We start from the raw sequence: 15,178 nt of genomic DNA on the forward strand, positions 1-15,178 counted from the left end.
TATATATATATATATATACACATATAAATGTTAGGTCATGGTAAAAATTATTGATATTTAAACTAGTCCAATTATTAAGCGAAGTACTAAATTCTAATTTAAAAATTGCTTCAATTTAAAAATTAGAACTTCTCTGAAGCCCATTGATCAAAAAATTTCGATACAATTTGGGCTTTTTTCAAATCTCGAGGGAGAATGGGTAAAAAAAAACAAATCGGTGAACATGACTTTTAACCTGTTCGCTACTACAAAACAGAATGGAACGTTGTGCATCATGTTGTCGGAGTTTGGAGCATCCGGCAGTGTACTTTGGAAAAACACAGTCCTATCCAAACAATGGCCCTTAATTCAATCACTGACGGAGCAACATTTAAAAAGGTAGCCCGGCAATTAGCTTTAATCACCAATTAGCCTATTTTAATTCCCCTCTCCTCGAATTTTTCACTAATTTCATCAATTATGTATTATGTGATTTTTTCGTATTTTTTTTTCTTTTTTGGCATAGGGTCATTAGAGGATCGAGTACCGTAAGTTTTTTTTGTTTGGTGTCATGCCATACTTTTTTTCTGTTCCAATTAACGCATGAGCATTATAAGACATTAGATGATTTCAAACATTAATTTAATAGCCCATATATAACTTAGATAATTAGAGGTTAGCGGACTCTTTTTTTTTTCTTTAATCATTATACCAATAAATAATAAAAAACTGCTGACTCCTAGTTTCTGGGAGTATTAATTAGAAAAAAAAATTCTACAATATTAAAATTTACTTTCAATTAAGAGTCCAATATTTTATTGTTGGTTCACTAATGGCCCATAAACAAAAAACAAAAACGTATAATTAGTGTTTAATTTAATGAACATACATAAGGTTAAATTTATGTTTGATTCGCATGTTTCTGTTCATTATAATTTAACAATATGGAATCTTATTATTAATTGGTGTAGTAATTTATTTTTAGTTTTCTTAAAAAAAAAAAATGAAAAAAAGAAAAAAGAAAGAATATTAGATTTAATTTAATATAGGAAAATTTATTTACTTATTTTTTTAAAAAATGGATAATATCAAAAGAATCAACCAAAGACGTGTTAAGAAAAATTGACTGTCCACACACAGTGAATCGGTTCAGTTAACCGAACTTCCCAAAAAGTCCCTGAAAAACAAAAAATCATTTTAACTTAATTTTTAATTACTTTAATGAAAACTATATATTGTAACTAGTCAAAATTGATTATTCTGCCAACCAAAGATGGAGGGAATAAAAATGGCGTCTGTTTCAAATTGTTATAAAAAATAAATTTTTCATTAATTCACGCTCCATACCTCTAAAATTATCAATACTACAAAAAAAAAATGATAAAACATTATTTAAAGGAGAGCAAATTTACTAAAATTTGAGACCTAATAGAGCTTTTTACGTTTGTTATTTCCCGAGTTAAATATTGAACTATTAGTTGTTATTTTCCAGCATGTTTTTCCTAAGTTTATGATTATAATTTTTTTACTTCTGGAACAACCCCCATGCCATACTCCCTCTTACCATGTCATCATTTTGACTTCGAACTGTGCATAGTTTTCATTAAAGTAATCCAAGATTGGGGTGAAATTTTTTTTTTCTCCTCTCGGGCTCTTGGACTACCACCTTCATGTGTCATATCTATGCATTAACTGTAAGTAGTGATTTAAGGCAGATTAATGTTTAGAGATCATACTACCTATAATATAGAAAAAGTGATAGAAGAACGATGGAATACACATAAAATCTATAAATAAAAAATAATAGGAAAGTTAAGTAACTAAATGACCATGAGAGGGGAATATCGATTGAAGAGGGTAGCTTTATCCGTTAATAAAGAGAGAAGAGAGGGCTTGAGGGTTGGGGGCGGTAATAAGCCACCCCCCTGGGGGGGACGCGACCTAATCCAACAAGTAAATGAAGTCTTCGTCTCTAATCCTCCCAGAGCAGCCCTTAAGCACTCTTTTCGACTACACACCTCCTCCCCCTCCTCCTGTTTCTCATCAATTATTTATTGGGACTATTTCAATTTACATACAATTACTCTCAAAGTCCCATTGGCTTTATTAATTTCGTCCCTTAGTCGCCCAATTTCTTTCCAAACACTCACTCCACTTGTTAACGACACTCACAATTTGAATACTTAATTCTGATCCAATCTTCGCTTAATATCCAATAGGATTATAAACAAAAAACGATTTACTTTGGAGAGTGAAGTCTAATCGTTAAAATGAAAAACCACAACACGATTCAATCCCCATTAAACCTTTTAATACCTGGATGATCAGAATTAATGTAGTTTCAGTTTGTTTTATAGCACGTAATGAATGGGTAATTTCATTCAATAGCCATTAGTGGATGGGAGAAAAAACTCATAAAATAAAGACAACAATAAAAAAAAAAAAAGTAAATCTTTAAAACCGCTGCAACCCATGAAGAGTCAGGGGTGCAGTAATTTGCTACAGTGCTACTATACCAACGGTAGCGTTAGGAGACAATTTTGCGAGAATCATTTTACCCAGTTAAAAGTTTCCCACTTTATGAAGCTAGGTGGACCTTTCGAACACACAGGGTTGGCTACAGCGAGGCAAAAAATAATTATCTCCCACAGCCGGATTCTAAGGACCCGGGCTTGTATTAGAGTGTCTCACGCCTGAGCCACCTGACCTCACAAAGATAAAAATTATAATTCGAAAATTTTAGAATATTATTAGTGCATTAGAAAACCAAGCTTTAATTTTCTCAAGTAACAATGAATAACTAATTGGAAAATAATATACATATAATTTTATATTATTACCACGTGATGGTTTGACCAGCGTGGGTTAAATTGTCATTTCGTGGGGCCATTACGAAATAAAAGTCAACAGCCCCCATCAAGTCTAAATTTTCAATTGAATGATTTTTTAAAATTTAGATTATTTATTTGTTAAAACCTTATCACAACAATTAGTGATAAAGTTTTAACAAATAGTGATTGTGATAAATAAATTTTAATTTTTGTTTTTAATGTAAAAATTAGACTAATTAGAAATTGTGGTGTGGCCTGGGCAGAATAGCCTGCATGAAGTTGAGTTTTTAAATCATTTAAATCCAAAATTGTATTAAGATTGTCCCTGAGGATGGCCGGGTTGGCCGAAACGTCGGACTTGTAAGAAAAATAAAATGTGCTGAGACTAAAATGGATAGAAATTAAATTATTCATTTAAAAAAAAATCAACTTAATGATTACTAACGACATTTTTTAAAAGATATGACTATAGTTATCTAACTATAATATTAGTTGATAAAGATGAAATTATACCAAGATTGTTGAAAATTCAGAGAAATTTAGCATTAATGCGAGAGGTTAAAAAATAATGATGTATTCATAAGCTCTTATTACTAATATAACAGTTGCTCATAAAAAAAAATAAAATAATAAAAAAATCCGTGTCATTGTACTTAAAAACAGTTCAAGCACCCTCATTCCAAAAAAGGATAGGTACACCTTGAATGAACCGACTTGATCAATGTTTTTTATTTTTGTTTCTTCTCCAGATATTCAAAACACACACCGAAAAATCAATATAAGAACTTAAAAAAGAAGTTTATGAGCCTATGGTCCAGTTTTAGTCCTACACATACATATGTTAATAGAAAAGGGGGTGAAATAGATAATGTATTCCCTTCCAATTAAAGGAAGTGAGGGGGATTTTTTCCACTCCTTTCGAGATCCCTTCCCAGGCAGTTCTCACATTGGTAGGAGTTCCTCTTTAAGTCCATATAATCTTAGCAGCTCTTTTTTTATTTCTCTTCAGGTTCAGAATCTCATTGTAAGTAGTCCTCATTTCTTTTACAATGATATCTGATTTAGAAGGGTCCCGAGATTTTATTTTGTGTTTAAAAGTATATCAAACATTTCATAATCGTCGTACCCTCTAGAGTGGAATCATTTAAATTAATCATGCAGAAGATTTAAGATATTCAACTCACACGCTAAAAATAAAACTTGAAAATCGGACTTATGGCCAGTTTAATTTTATCCACAAAAGATAATTAAAAAAAATAAAATGATTATTCCATTTTACGATAACTGTTTTATTCAATCATAAATTGTAGAAATATTAGATTTTTTTTTTTATAATTATATGAAAATTATTTTAGATTTACTAATAATAACAAAAAATATCCTAATAGTCAACCTTCTTTATTACTTGTTCAACGTTTCGGCCCACCCGGTCATCACCATGAAGAATCATAATGATAGTATCACAGCCTCACAGCCTCACTTAATAATAATTTATATCCTTCATAACTTTTGTATTTTGCTATCATTTACTTATCAAATCACATTTATATAAATTAACATAGATAATTTCACAAATTTGTCGATACTACTGCGCAACTTTGATTCAGACTCGGGTAAATGGTATAAAAAACCTTGTTTGTAACATTCCTAGCTGTATTTCTTGATTTATCCACTCATAAATTCCTTGTATTCTGTTACGCTTATATTAGACAGTTTTATTAAATTTGCTTATTAAAATATTTACATCAAATATTATTATTTTAATAATAGTTAATATAGCTTATATTCTTTAAATTAAGTATCTATGTAACAATTATTCATTAGAAGAAATTAATCCAAAAAATTTTTAAATACCTAAGAGGATAATAACTATGATCGAATTTTAATTTAATTCTGATAAATCACATGTTGGAATTGTTTCATCAACGGCAGTTTTACCAATGTTCAGTGCAACGCTTCGTTGATTTTGTTACATCCAGCAATCGTAAAATTACAAAATCAAAAAAGGCTCTCTCAACCCCTACGAGTGAATTAAAATTGAAATCGCGCTAGTAACTCATGTATATTCTAAATAAATCAAGTCATATGTGAGAGAAAGGATGTATATTATATGCGTTGTTAGTGCCTAGTGTTGTTTGGAAGGCTGCTCAATGTTGTATTAATAAATTCCTAATAAGAAGAGAATTATTTAATACATATATTTTTCACAGTCACCCTTGTTTGTTTGTAACGATACATTTTTAAGTGAAGGGACGCTCTTGTTTTGTTCGACTGTCCGGAACAATTTTCGTTTGTTTATTTACCGCGCTTAATCTTGTCATTATATTTTTAAATGGAACTTTTTTTTCCTCTCTTTTAAAGCATTTAAACAAATAAATAAATAAAATATCTAACTTAATTATTTTTTGATATATGTTTGTTTGAGAGTGGTTTAGTTTATTCTTAAATTAAAACAATTTTGATCTTTTTTTTCCTCTCAACTATTATTTTTTTAAATTTCTCCAACGTTTCGGCCAAAATTGCAGGCTAATTGCCCTTGTCACATATAACTTTTTCTAAAAAATTTATATCTTGGATTTAAAACGTTTTTCCAAACCACTTTCCTTCCTTTACATACAATTTTACAACTTTAAAACAGAACCTACCTTCAACCGGTTAAATCTTAAAAATCAGCCTGCAATTTTTAAGATTTAAAAAAAGAAATTACATCAATATTGAAGGTGATATCCTTGAGAATGGCCTGAGGGCCGAAACGTTGGAGAAATTTTAAAGAATAAAAGTTGAGAGGAAAAAAAAGATCAAAATTGTTTTAAATTAAGAATAAAATATTTAACATTTACTGCAAATAATTAACTTAGTATTTTGCACTAATATTATTTTATGTATATTAAAACAGTTCTGCAAAGAAAACAGGTAAAATCAGTAGTTAAATCTTTAAAAATTACATATATTTATGTAATTAAATAACATGAAAAATGAGAATTTTCCTTAGACTGTAAAAACCAAAATAAAACCATAAAAATAAAAAAAAAAAAAACTTAAGGACAAATAATTTCATGCTCATAATAACTTCTAATATAAAGAATAAATGTTTTTTTAAACATTAAAAAACAGTCGGGACAATTATACATGATTTATTGGAATATATAGGGCGAGTTTCATCAATACAAGTTTTCTGGTATTGCATTTAAGCTATCTCACATATGATCTCCGTTCGGTACACATCCATCGAGGTCCGAAATCCAACAAAATCGGTAAAGAGGTATGGAATACTTACTTATTATTAGTATTATTATTTTAATGGTTTGGTAAAGTGATTTTATATTTTTCCTCCATATTCATAAACCGAGATATAGTCGATGGAATATCTATTCGGCCGCTATTTTTAAAATGGCTATTTAACTGAGGATCATTCTGGGGTGACCTATGGATAGTACATGAAATAATTTAAGGAAAAAAATCGACCTAATTAATTCAGATAAACGATGGGAACGGTAGACAGGTGAAATTTTTAGATCCTCATTGAACGTAAAACCTCTAGGGGATTAATCAAACTTTTTCTTGGTAGAACAAAAAGGTCTATCATTGAAAATCGATTAAGTAAAAAAGAAAATTGAAATTCTGTTCCCTTCACTTTAGTTTAAATTTGATGATAATGAACTATAATACCTTTAGGATTGATATTTTTACGACTTTTGATATTCAATATTAATTTCTACCCTTAAAGGTTAACTACTGATAGTATCTATGATTGACTAAAATACATGACGGTTGTTAAAGCCAAACAGTAGGCTATAGTCAATCGACTCCACACATCTTTAACAAGAACCGCTTCCCCAACCCTATTATTACTTCTGATAAATTCTACAACACATACTTTCAATAATCAAATAATCCATAGTAAATTAAGCTTTCAGATTCCGCCCAGGTCTAATAGAAAATTTATAATCAGCAGATTAAATCATAGCGTTTCCGCTGACATGGGAGGGTTTATTTTGACAGTGATTTTATTATTAACAACAACAAATGAAATGGATGCTTGTCCTCTATCAAATTATTCCTAGCACCATTCAGTTTTAATTTATCGCCAATATACATAAGCAATGACATATTGGTGTCCGGAGATAGAAATGCACCGATTCCTCTTCCATGTGCCATCTAATAGTATTCATCAATGCTACATGAAGTGGTTGAATTTAATATCAAAATATTCAAATAATAAACACTCGGTTACTACTTAATTGATTGCAATTGATTACTATTTATAATTTAATACATTGGTATTACATTATTTTAAAATAAGGTTCATGAGCTAATAAAACCAGAACATCAACAAATGTAAAAATAAAAATGAACACTTAAATTTACTTATGTATTAAACTGGTTCTAACCAAAACTGAAACAAAATATCATCGTAGAAATTAATAGAAATATATACATTTTTTTAAAAATATATGAATATTTTTAATCTACAATAAGAAAAAGTCAAGTATTTAAAAATACAGGTTTTTCTAAATTTAAAAGTTTCAAAAATATTCTGGTTCACAAAGATAATTTAAACTATTAATTTTTTTAATATTAAAGTTCAAATTGATTACTTTATATCTCTTTTATAAAACAAACATTACTAACATTATATATGTATTAACTTATATGATTATTAGAACAATTTTATTACAGGATTTTTATTCTGATGATAATTATTGTTTAACAATGCTGAGATTATTTTAATTATTAATACTGCTTATGCTAAATATTAAATGTTATTTTATATTTTGATGGATTTTTGCTTGATACAAATGAAAAATTGTTGTTAATACAAGGCTAATTATAAACACTATTTTTATTTAAATATATTATATAGATAAGCATAAATGAAAGCACACATCTCAAGATTAATAAAATTCGAGAAATCTTATTATTTATTCCGCAATCAATCAATTTTAATTTAAATATACTCAAATTTAATTTTAATTTATTTTTATTGGAAATTAATAATTTACCCATATTTATATTTCCAAAACGTAAACTGAAATTTCTTAACAAATCATTTCAATATTTTGTATTTTTATTACAATCAAAATAAAAGTACAGACAAACGAATTTATAATTTTTAATGAAAATAAATCTGGATATTACCTCCAAATTAATCAGTAAAAACTAGGTGACTTCTAGGATTGTTTGTCGTGCAAGCGTTTGTTGAGCAACGTTTAAAGATTTTTATGAAAATTATAATATTGGTAATCCAACGGATGATAGAAAAAAAAATTGGAAAAATAATATTTTAAAAAATGTACTATTCTTCTTTTTCGTGGAAATTTTTATTTTTTAATGAACGTATAATATATAATTTTAAAAATATATGAATAAATGTACATAATAGACATCACATGGTTGTTTACACAGAGGTATTCAAACAAAAATAACAGCCTAAGCAATAATCTTCGATGTTGTTTTTATTCTGATTAATAATACTATAATATGTTTTAGTTGGAATAAGTATACATTAAATTGAAAGTTCTGAAAAAAGAAAAAAAGTTGGGATAATTGACCAAAATAAAGAGATATGTAAAATTATATTGACATATATCTTGAATGGACTGAAAAAGATGATGCATAAACGTTAAATTGTTACACGCCCCGTAGACCAACTCATAAAGGTTTTCCCTCACGTGTGCAATACAGACACGTGACTCAATTACACAATCGTGGCTCCCGATTCACTTTCCTCACGATCAATTTTCCGAACGTTTTCCGCCACGGATTTCCCAATACTCATGATTCGTTCCAATGACACGTTATCTTGTAGACGACTTAGGATCGAAAAGTTAGTAACCGGGCTACCAATAAAGCTTTAGAAGATGAACAATATTTTCACCTAGTTATAAAAATATAAATAAAAAAATAAGTCAAATTTGAAATTACATAAACAAAAGATCTATATTTATTAATTAGATATCACTATTAATAAATATTTCCTTATATATCATATAAAATGAATTTGATAACTGAAAGGAAAACAATATTATATAAAAAAAAAAATTAAAACATCAACAAATAGATAATTTAGTTTATAATAAATATTGGAAACGAATAAAATAACAATAAATGGGCAAGAAATTATAGTTATGATATTGGAAATCAAGATATAAAAAGGAAGATGTAATTGAGATAGAAGGCCGACTGAGTGTTAGAAAAAAAAAATTAAAGAATATGTAATTTTTATACGTATTTATATTTAGACCATATAATAAATTAATAAATGTTAATATTAAAATGGCTCATTAATAATAACGAACAGTGTTTAAGAAACATTTTACAGTGGTAGGAAGCCCGTGTTGTGAAATATTTAGATATAGATCAATGGTGGATAACAGATATTTATATTGAATTTATGAATGTATTGTAAAGAGAAAATTCTTAAAAATGGACCGTGTAGTATGAAACTACGAAAATGTATTGATTGACTAAACAATGTCTAGATAGAAGCTTGAAGGTTTACTAGGTTCCCTAAAAAAAAAATTATCTAATAAGAAATATACATTGAATCTTTAGAAAAAGTTTATATAAAACATAATTAAGGTTATTAAAGCATTCAGTAATATAATTAACAAATCGCTTACTACTAATTTTGTTTATTTTACAGATACCGAGCTAGATTAGAATCCAGGAAGAATAAGTGTTAGAAACATAAACAAAACGCGCCCGTCGTAAAATCTCAATAACAGCTATGATTTCATACGTTTTCCAGTGAAATAGATGCATCCATAGCATGTTTTCATTTTATTTTTATTTTTTATGTGGTCTGTACACTATCGGGTCGAGGGAATAAAAAAAAAAATATCTGTCGTCATCGAATAACAGAAATACTAAAAATATGAGGGCCGTCTTATGATGCTATTAAATTTGTTGCCTGATATAATTCTTAAAACCAATATAGTTTTTAGTTTGAGAATTAAAACTAAAATTTCCATATTTAAACGGAAATATAAATAAATGGAACTACTTGTAGCTCTGATCTAAGAGATTTAGTTATATATGTACAAAATATAAATGGCTACATTTATTCTATAGTAAAATATAAAATACTACTTTAATGAAATTTATAGTTATCCTATATATACATTTAAATTTTTTTTTCTTGTAAGTACATCCTTTAGACTACACATCACTTTTTATTCGCCACTCTTCTGTTTCTAAACACAATTTATTTTTAATAATGGAAAAAAGATAATATATAAAAATTACAACGCAGTCTTCAATAAATTTCCTAGAATCTTAAAATAAATATGTAATGTCACGAAAGTTCACAATCAAATTTCTGAGCTCCGTTAATTTGACAATCCTTTAATTTAATTTGACATCTGCTCCAAGTTCAATTACATCAATTTTATTTATCGATGTATTCTAGACTTCGGTGAAAACGGATATTTCCTCCCTTTAAATAGATAAATATGGCCTTAAAAGGATTTGAAAAAGTGTATTGGGGAAAAATTTAAGATGACACGATTTGGAAAAATTGTCTTCAGAAAATTATCTGAGAAAGTTAAACGAACGTTTGATTAAAAAATTCGGGCCTGAACAACATAAAAATTATTATTAGAATCTATGCCGAAGAAGAAAGACGTATGAAATTTGCTGAGCTTATTTTTATGGATTTTATGTTTTTGGGATGATAAAAAGTAATATCGCGTATGATAATGACACACAGTCAACAATATATTTTTTAAAAGTTAAAAGATGCATCTTACTTAAAAATTTATTGATAAGGAAGGTTAGACTGCCACGAATAAAGTTTTTTACATCCAAATATTCTTTAAACAAATTGAAAATAAACAACATTCTGTTTATTTTCAGGCTTTTTTATATTGAATTTTTTATGCTAAATATTTTTATGTTTTTATTACATGTTTAGGTAAAAATAAACACATATTTATAATTTTTTTGATCGTATAAAAATTCCATCGCTATTTATATTGATATTCCTTAATTGAAGCACAGTTATAAACTTTTGTTCGCTACGCTCGCTCGAAAGAAAAAATCCCAAACGGATCCTTTTTATTCAGGCCGGTATTAAAGTTGCATCGAATCGAATTATGGTGACAGGTATAATTGACAATAATCGAGTACACCTACGCTATGTCAGAGTCACTTTTTCGACAAGTCTTGAACTAATTCCTTCTTGTGATATTATAAACACGGAACTAACAGTAAACTTTGACTGTTGTTCAAAACCTTTTCTTTTCTTACGCCATTTAGAAAAAAAAAAAAAAAAAAAAAAAACCTTTCTGGGATACAGGAATGACTATACATTATAATGTAGCGAAATACACAGCTATTCCGAAACAAAGGGCAACATAGACAGGAAACAAGAAGGAGACAGGGGACAGGGAGATAGTGGGATTATAGATTCTGCTCGCTGGAAGAAACAAACTGTGTGACAAAACCAGTTCCCTATAATGGCTACAGTTGGCGCCCTCAGTTTGTGTGGCCACCGTAGCCATAAACCTACACAAATTGACAGAGGCAGCCGAGAGCCTAGTTCATTTAAAATATTTATTACATAGCCTCCCGATCATCTTCTGATAACGGATTATATATTAGCTTTAGTATTAAATTAGATATCCACATGGGAAGGTAGCTATATTTCCTTCTCCCTGCTACCTGTTCTGTTCGCGGACCAAGTGGCAATAACTATACGATGTTATTTCTGATTAGGTTGTTTTCCGAAACGAAACATATATTTGGCATATGTGTGACAGGTAAAGAAACGTGAATAAAAATGTTTACTTCTTAAAGATGAATTTACGACATCTAAGCAATTATTACAAACGAGTTTGATGTAGAGATTTACAAAAAAATATTAATGTATCGAGATTGTATTGTTTTTTTTCAACATTTGTTCGCAATACCTATATTAAAAAATGGCAATCGAAAACCAATATTAAAAAAATAAAATAAAATGTTTGAAGGAAAGGTGGGCACGGAATATAAATTTCAGAATAATAGAAATATTGAAGATTTATATTCGATATAAATCTATATTAGGCATTATAATATCGATAGTAGAGATTATAACACAGGCATTAGATACTATAATGTCCATAGTTGGTTTCTGTCATCAGGATATCGATATTCAGTTCTCGATATCATATTTAAAACTTTTAAAAGTAAATAAATTAAAATATACATGATTAAATATTTTATGAATATATTAATATTATATTATTGGCAAATCTTAGTCTTTTAAGTCCTTATTATCGTCATATACGCCAGAACTTTAATATGATGTTATCTATAATAAAGAGCTCAATGATATCAGTTCACTAGTAATGAAAATATAACTTTATAAAAAAAAAAAGTTAAATAGAGATATACAATGTTTTATAATTGATTTTTAAAATTAAGATTCCAAGAACGTTAAGTAATATTACAATCATGTTAATTAGTAACAACCCCAAAATAAATACAGATATAATTTATTACATTAAAGAAGCGCAGTAATTTATATAAAATAAAAAAAAGAGAAAATAAAACGTTCTATCGTAATACAAACAACACATGAGATAATTTGAGCTTCGAATTTCGGAATCAAAAAACGGATGTGATAAATTTGAGTGAGAAAACACTTTATAAAAATAAATAAATCACATAATTATTGTTTTTAATTTAATAGAAAAATCTATATTAATATCGATGCTAAGCTATTATTATAGTTATTTTGTTTGTGATATCCTATCTCTACTTTCTTTCCGAGATTAAAATATTGGAGTACCAAGAAGTTTGTATTTTTAAGAAATTTGTTTGAATAGAAAATACATTATTGCTATAAAGTAATATCATTATAACCGTATATTATAGTTATGATCATTCTCTCTCTACAGGTAAATGAAAATTATTTTAATATGGCTTGGAAACAAGGTCAAAATAGTGAATTTTAAAATATTGCCTCTCACTTTCTCAAAAATTTGTAGCAACGCCTATGCTATTGCGATAAGGGTTTAATCCCAAATCAACTTTAGGCTGTTATTTTATTTGGTTCAACAATAAGTAGATATCATTAATTACAGCAAAATCGAATACAATATTAAAATATTTCTATCTATTTATTTATTTTGTTTTCATCGTAATAGACATTAAAAAAAACATCAAAAACTGAATAAATGTATTTATACCTATTTTTTTCAAGAAAAAGATTGATAATATACTATTAAATATAAAAAAAATAATATTAATATTATAGATATATCAAGATGTAATTATTTAAGACTTTTTAAATTTAAGCTATATTAATATAAAAAAATACCCTATTTGTACAGTATTTAACAAAACAGACTCAATTAACGGTAAAAGAGCATAGACATTTCCAGTGACATAGCCTGAGAAGCAAGCGTAATAATGCAACATTGATTAATGCTGTACTCAACAACAAAATATAATACAATATATTATATTCTCATACAAATATACATCGTGCAGGGAAAAACTGATTAAACATTTCTTTATCAAGGAAAAAGGGCGTGTTGAAAATAAAAAATAACTGCCAGAGTATCATGGTTTCCTTTTAATGTATGACAAAGGTCACTCAAAAAAAAAAAAAATAATACAATATGAACTCGGAAAGGAATCGATAACCCAGTTAAATCCCTGAGGTAGAGTATTTTTCGGTGCAGAAAAAAAAATGCAGGGAGTACAGATTATATTCATATAAAATATCCGATGACCTCTATTTTCAAATAAACCAAGTGACTTGTGATGTATTCGGAAATATAAACGTATGAATGAATATTATCCTCTATTGATTGTAAGATATTAAAAAATGTTGGTCCTTTTGTACATTTCAGGTGTCATCTTACGCCATTTATCCAAAATAATATCAAGCCATCAGGTCCTTCTTTAAATTGTTAAATGCACTCAGGAACTTTCTCAGTAATAAAATCCTTCTAGTGCGGTTGATGAGACAAAAAGCTGGTAGGGTATGCATATTCTTGGGGAAAAAGTGCTAAGTGGTTAGTTATAAGAGAGAGAGTGGAGTTATAAAGCCAAGCAGGGAGGAGGATGGGAGGATGAGGAGTGGACCATGCAAATCCTCTATCGACCCCGGCCTCCCCACACGTTCCGTCTTCGCAACACAAACCAGTTCCTTCTGGGTCTCTCTTTCCACTGGTCTAGGGTTTGAAAAGATTTGCGACCAAGAGTTTTTAACGACAGGGGAAAAAAAAAGAAATCCCAGAAATCATACCCATCATACATACACAAATAAGCAGAGCAAATTAAAGAAAATAGAAACAAGATTAACAGAAATAAGTATAAACTAAAATATATAAAGTGATTATTAAAAATTAATAAGAATTAAATAAAGAATTAAAAATAACAGTAATTTTTTTTTTTTCCGAACCCTCTAAAACAGAAATAAAAAGTGAATTAGTAAGTGCATTACTGTGAAAAAGAAAAGTAATTCGTGTTGTGTCTTACCTTTTACTACCTTTGCTATTTTATATATATATATTTTTTTTTATATGTATATTTTTTATTTATACTTATTTGAAATCCTATTTAACCGCGACCAGGCTATCTTAATAACATACAGTCAACGATCTTCTAATTAATTAGATTTCTACAGTGTGCCTAACTCTGAAATTTCAAATGGATCTTAAGACTAATTCATATCACAAAATTTTTTTTAATTTTTTTATCCGATGCGTCCTACTGGCGGATTTGATGATCAACAAGTATTACAAGCATTCTTTTACGTCATTTGGATTTTCATGCAAACTATGCGCATAATAAAAAAATAAAACTTAAAAAACAAAGTTGTTGTCGAACATTAAAACAAAAATTTATTATAAAATATCTTTCTTAAAATGACAGTTTGATCAATATTTAGTGTTACTTCCCCCAGCCTTGATTACTGCTTCTAGACGTCTCTTCATGCTGTTGATGAGATTCGCGATTTTATCTTGAGGAATATTCTCTCACTCTTCTAGTGCAGTTTGTTCTAGCAGTTCGGTTGGTAGAAGCTAGTGCATAACATCGGACGTTTCATATGAGCTGATCCCAGACATGCTCAATAGTAATGCGAAAAAAGGCAAAGCCATGAGCAGCTTTATACCCAATTAAAAATCTTGTGGGGACCAGGAATCGAAATTTAAACAAAGCCAAATATAAAACTTAAACTTTTTGATGAGAACGAGCGTTGACTTTAAAACAACTGTAGTAAAAATGATTAAACTGAGGAATCAAACAATAGGGAAAAATCGATTGATTTAATAAGCTTCATTTCAAACGGGATTAAAGGCCGTAATTTACTGTTTGTAAACAATCCTTGGATGTTGCTGTGTTATAAACAAACTAATAAATATCAAAAG

The 15,178-nt window shown here is 28.4% G+C and overlaps 1 protein-coding gene across 4 annotated transcripts in view; it reads right to left on the minus strand.

The window, feature by feature from the left end:
- LOC106688273 (homeobox protein caupolican) overlaps positions 1 to 15,178 on the minus strand; it is a 225,909-nt gene that overhangs the window by 51,678 nt on the left and 159,053 nt on the right. The gene's annotated exons all lie outside the window — the stretch shown is intronic.

This window comes from Halyomorpha halys, unplaced genomic scaffold (genome assembly GCF_000696795.3).
Source record: "Halyomorpha halys isolate HHAL.00 unplaced genomic scaffold, Hhal_1.1 Scaffold1096.1, whole genome shotgun sequence".
Lineage (NCBI taxonomy): Eukaryota > Metazoa > Arthropoda > Insecta > Hemiptera > Pentatomidae > Halyomorpha > Halyomorpha halys.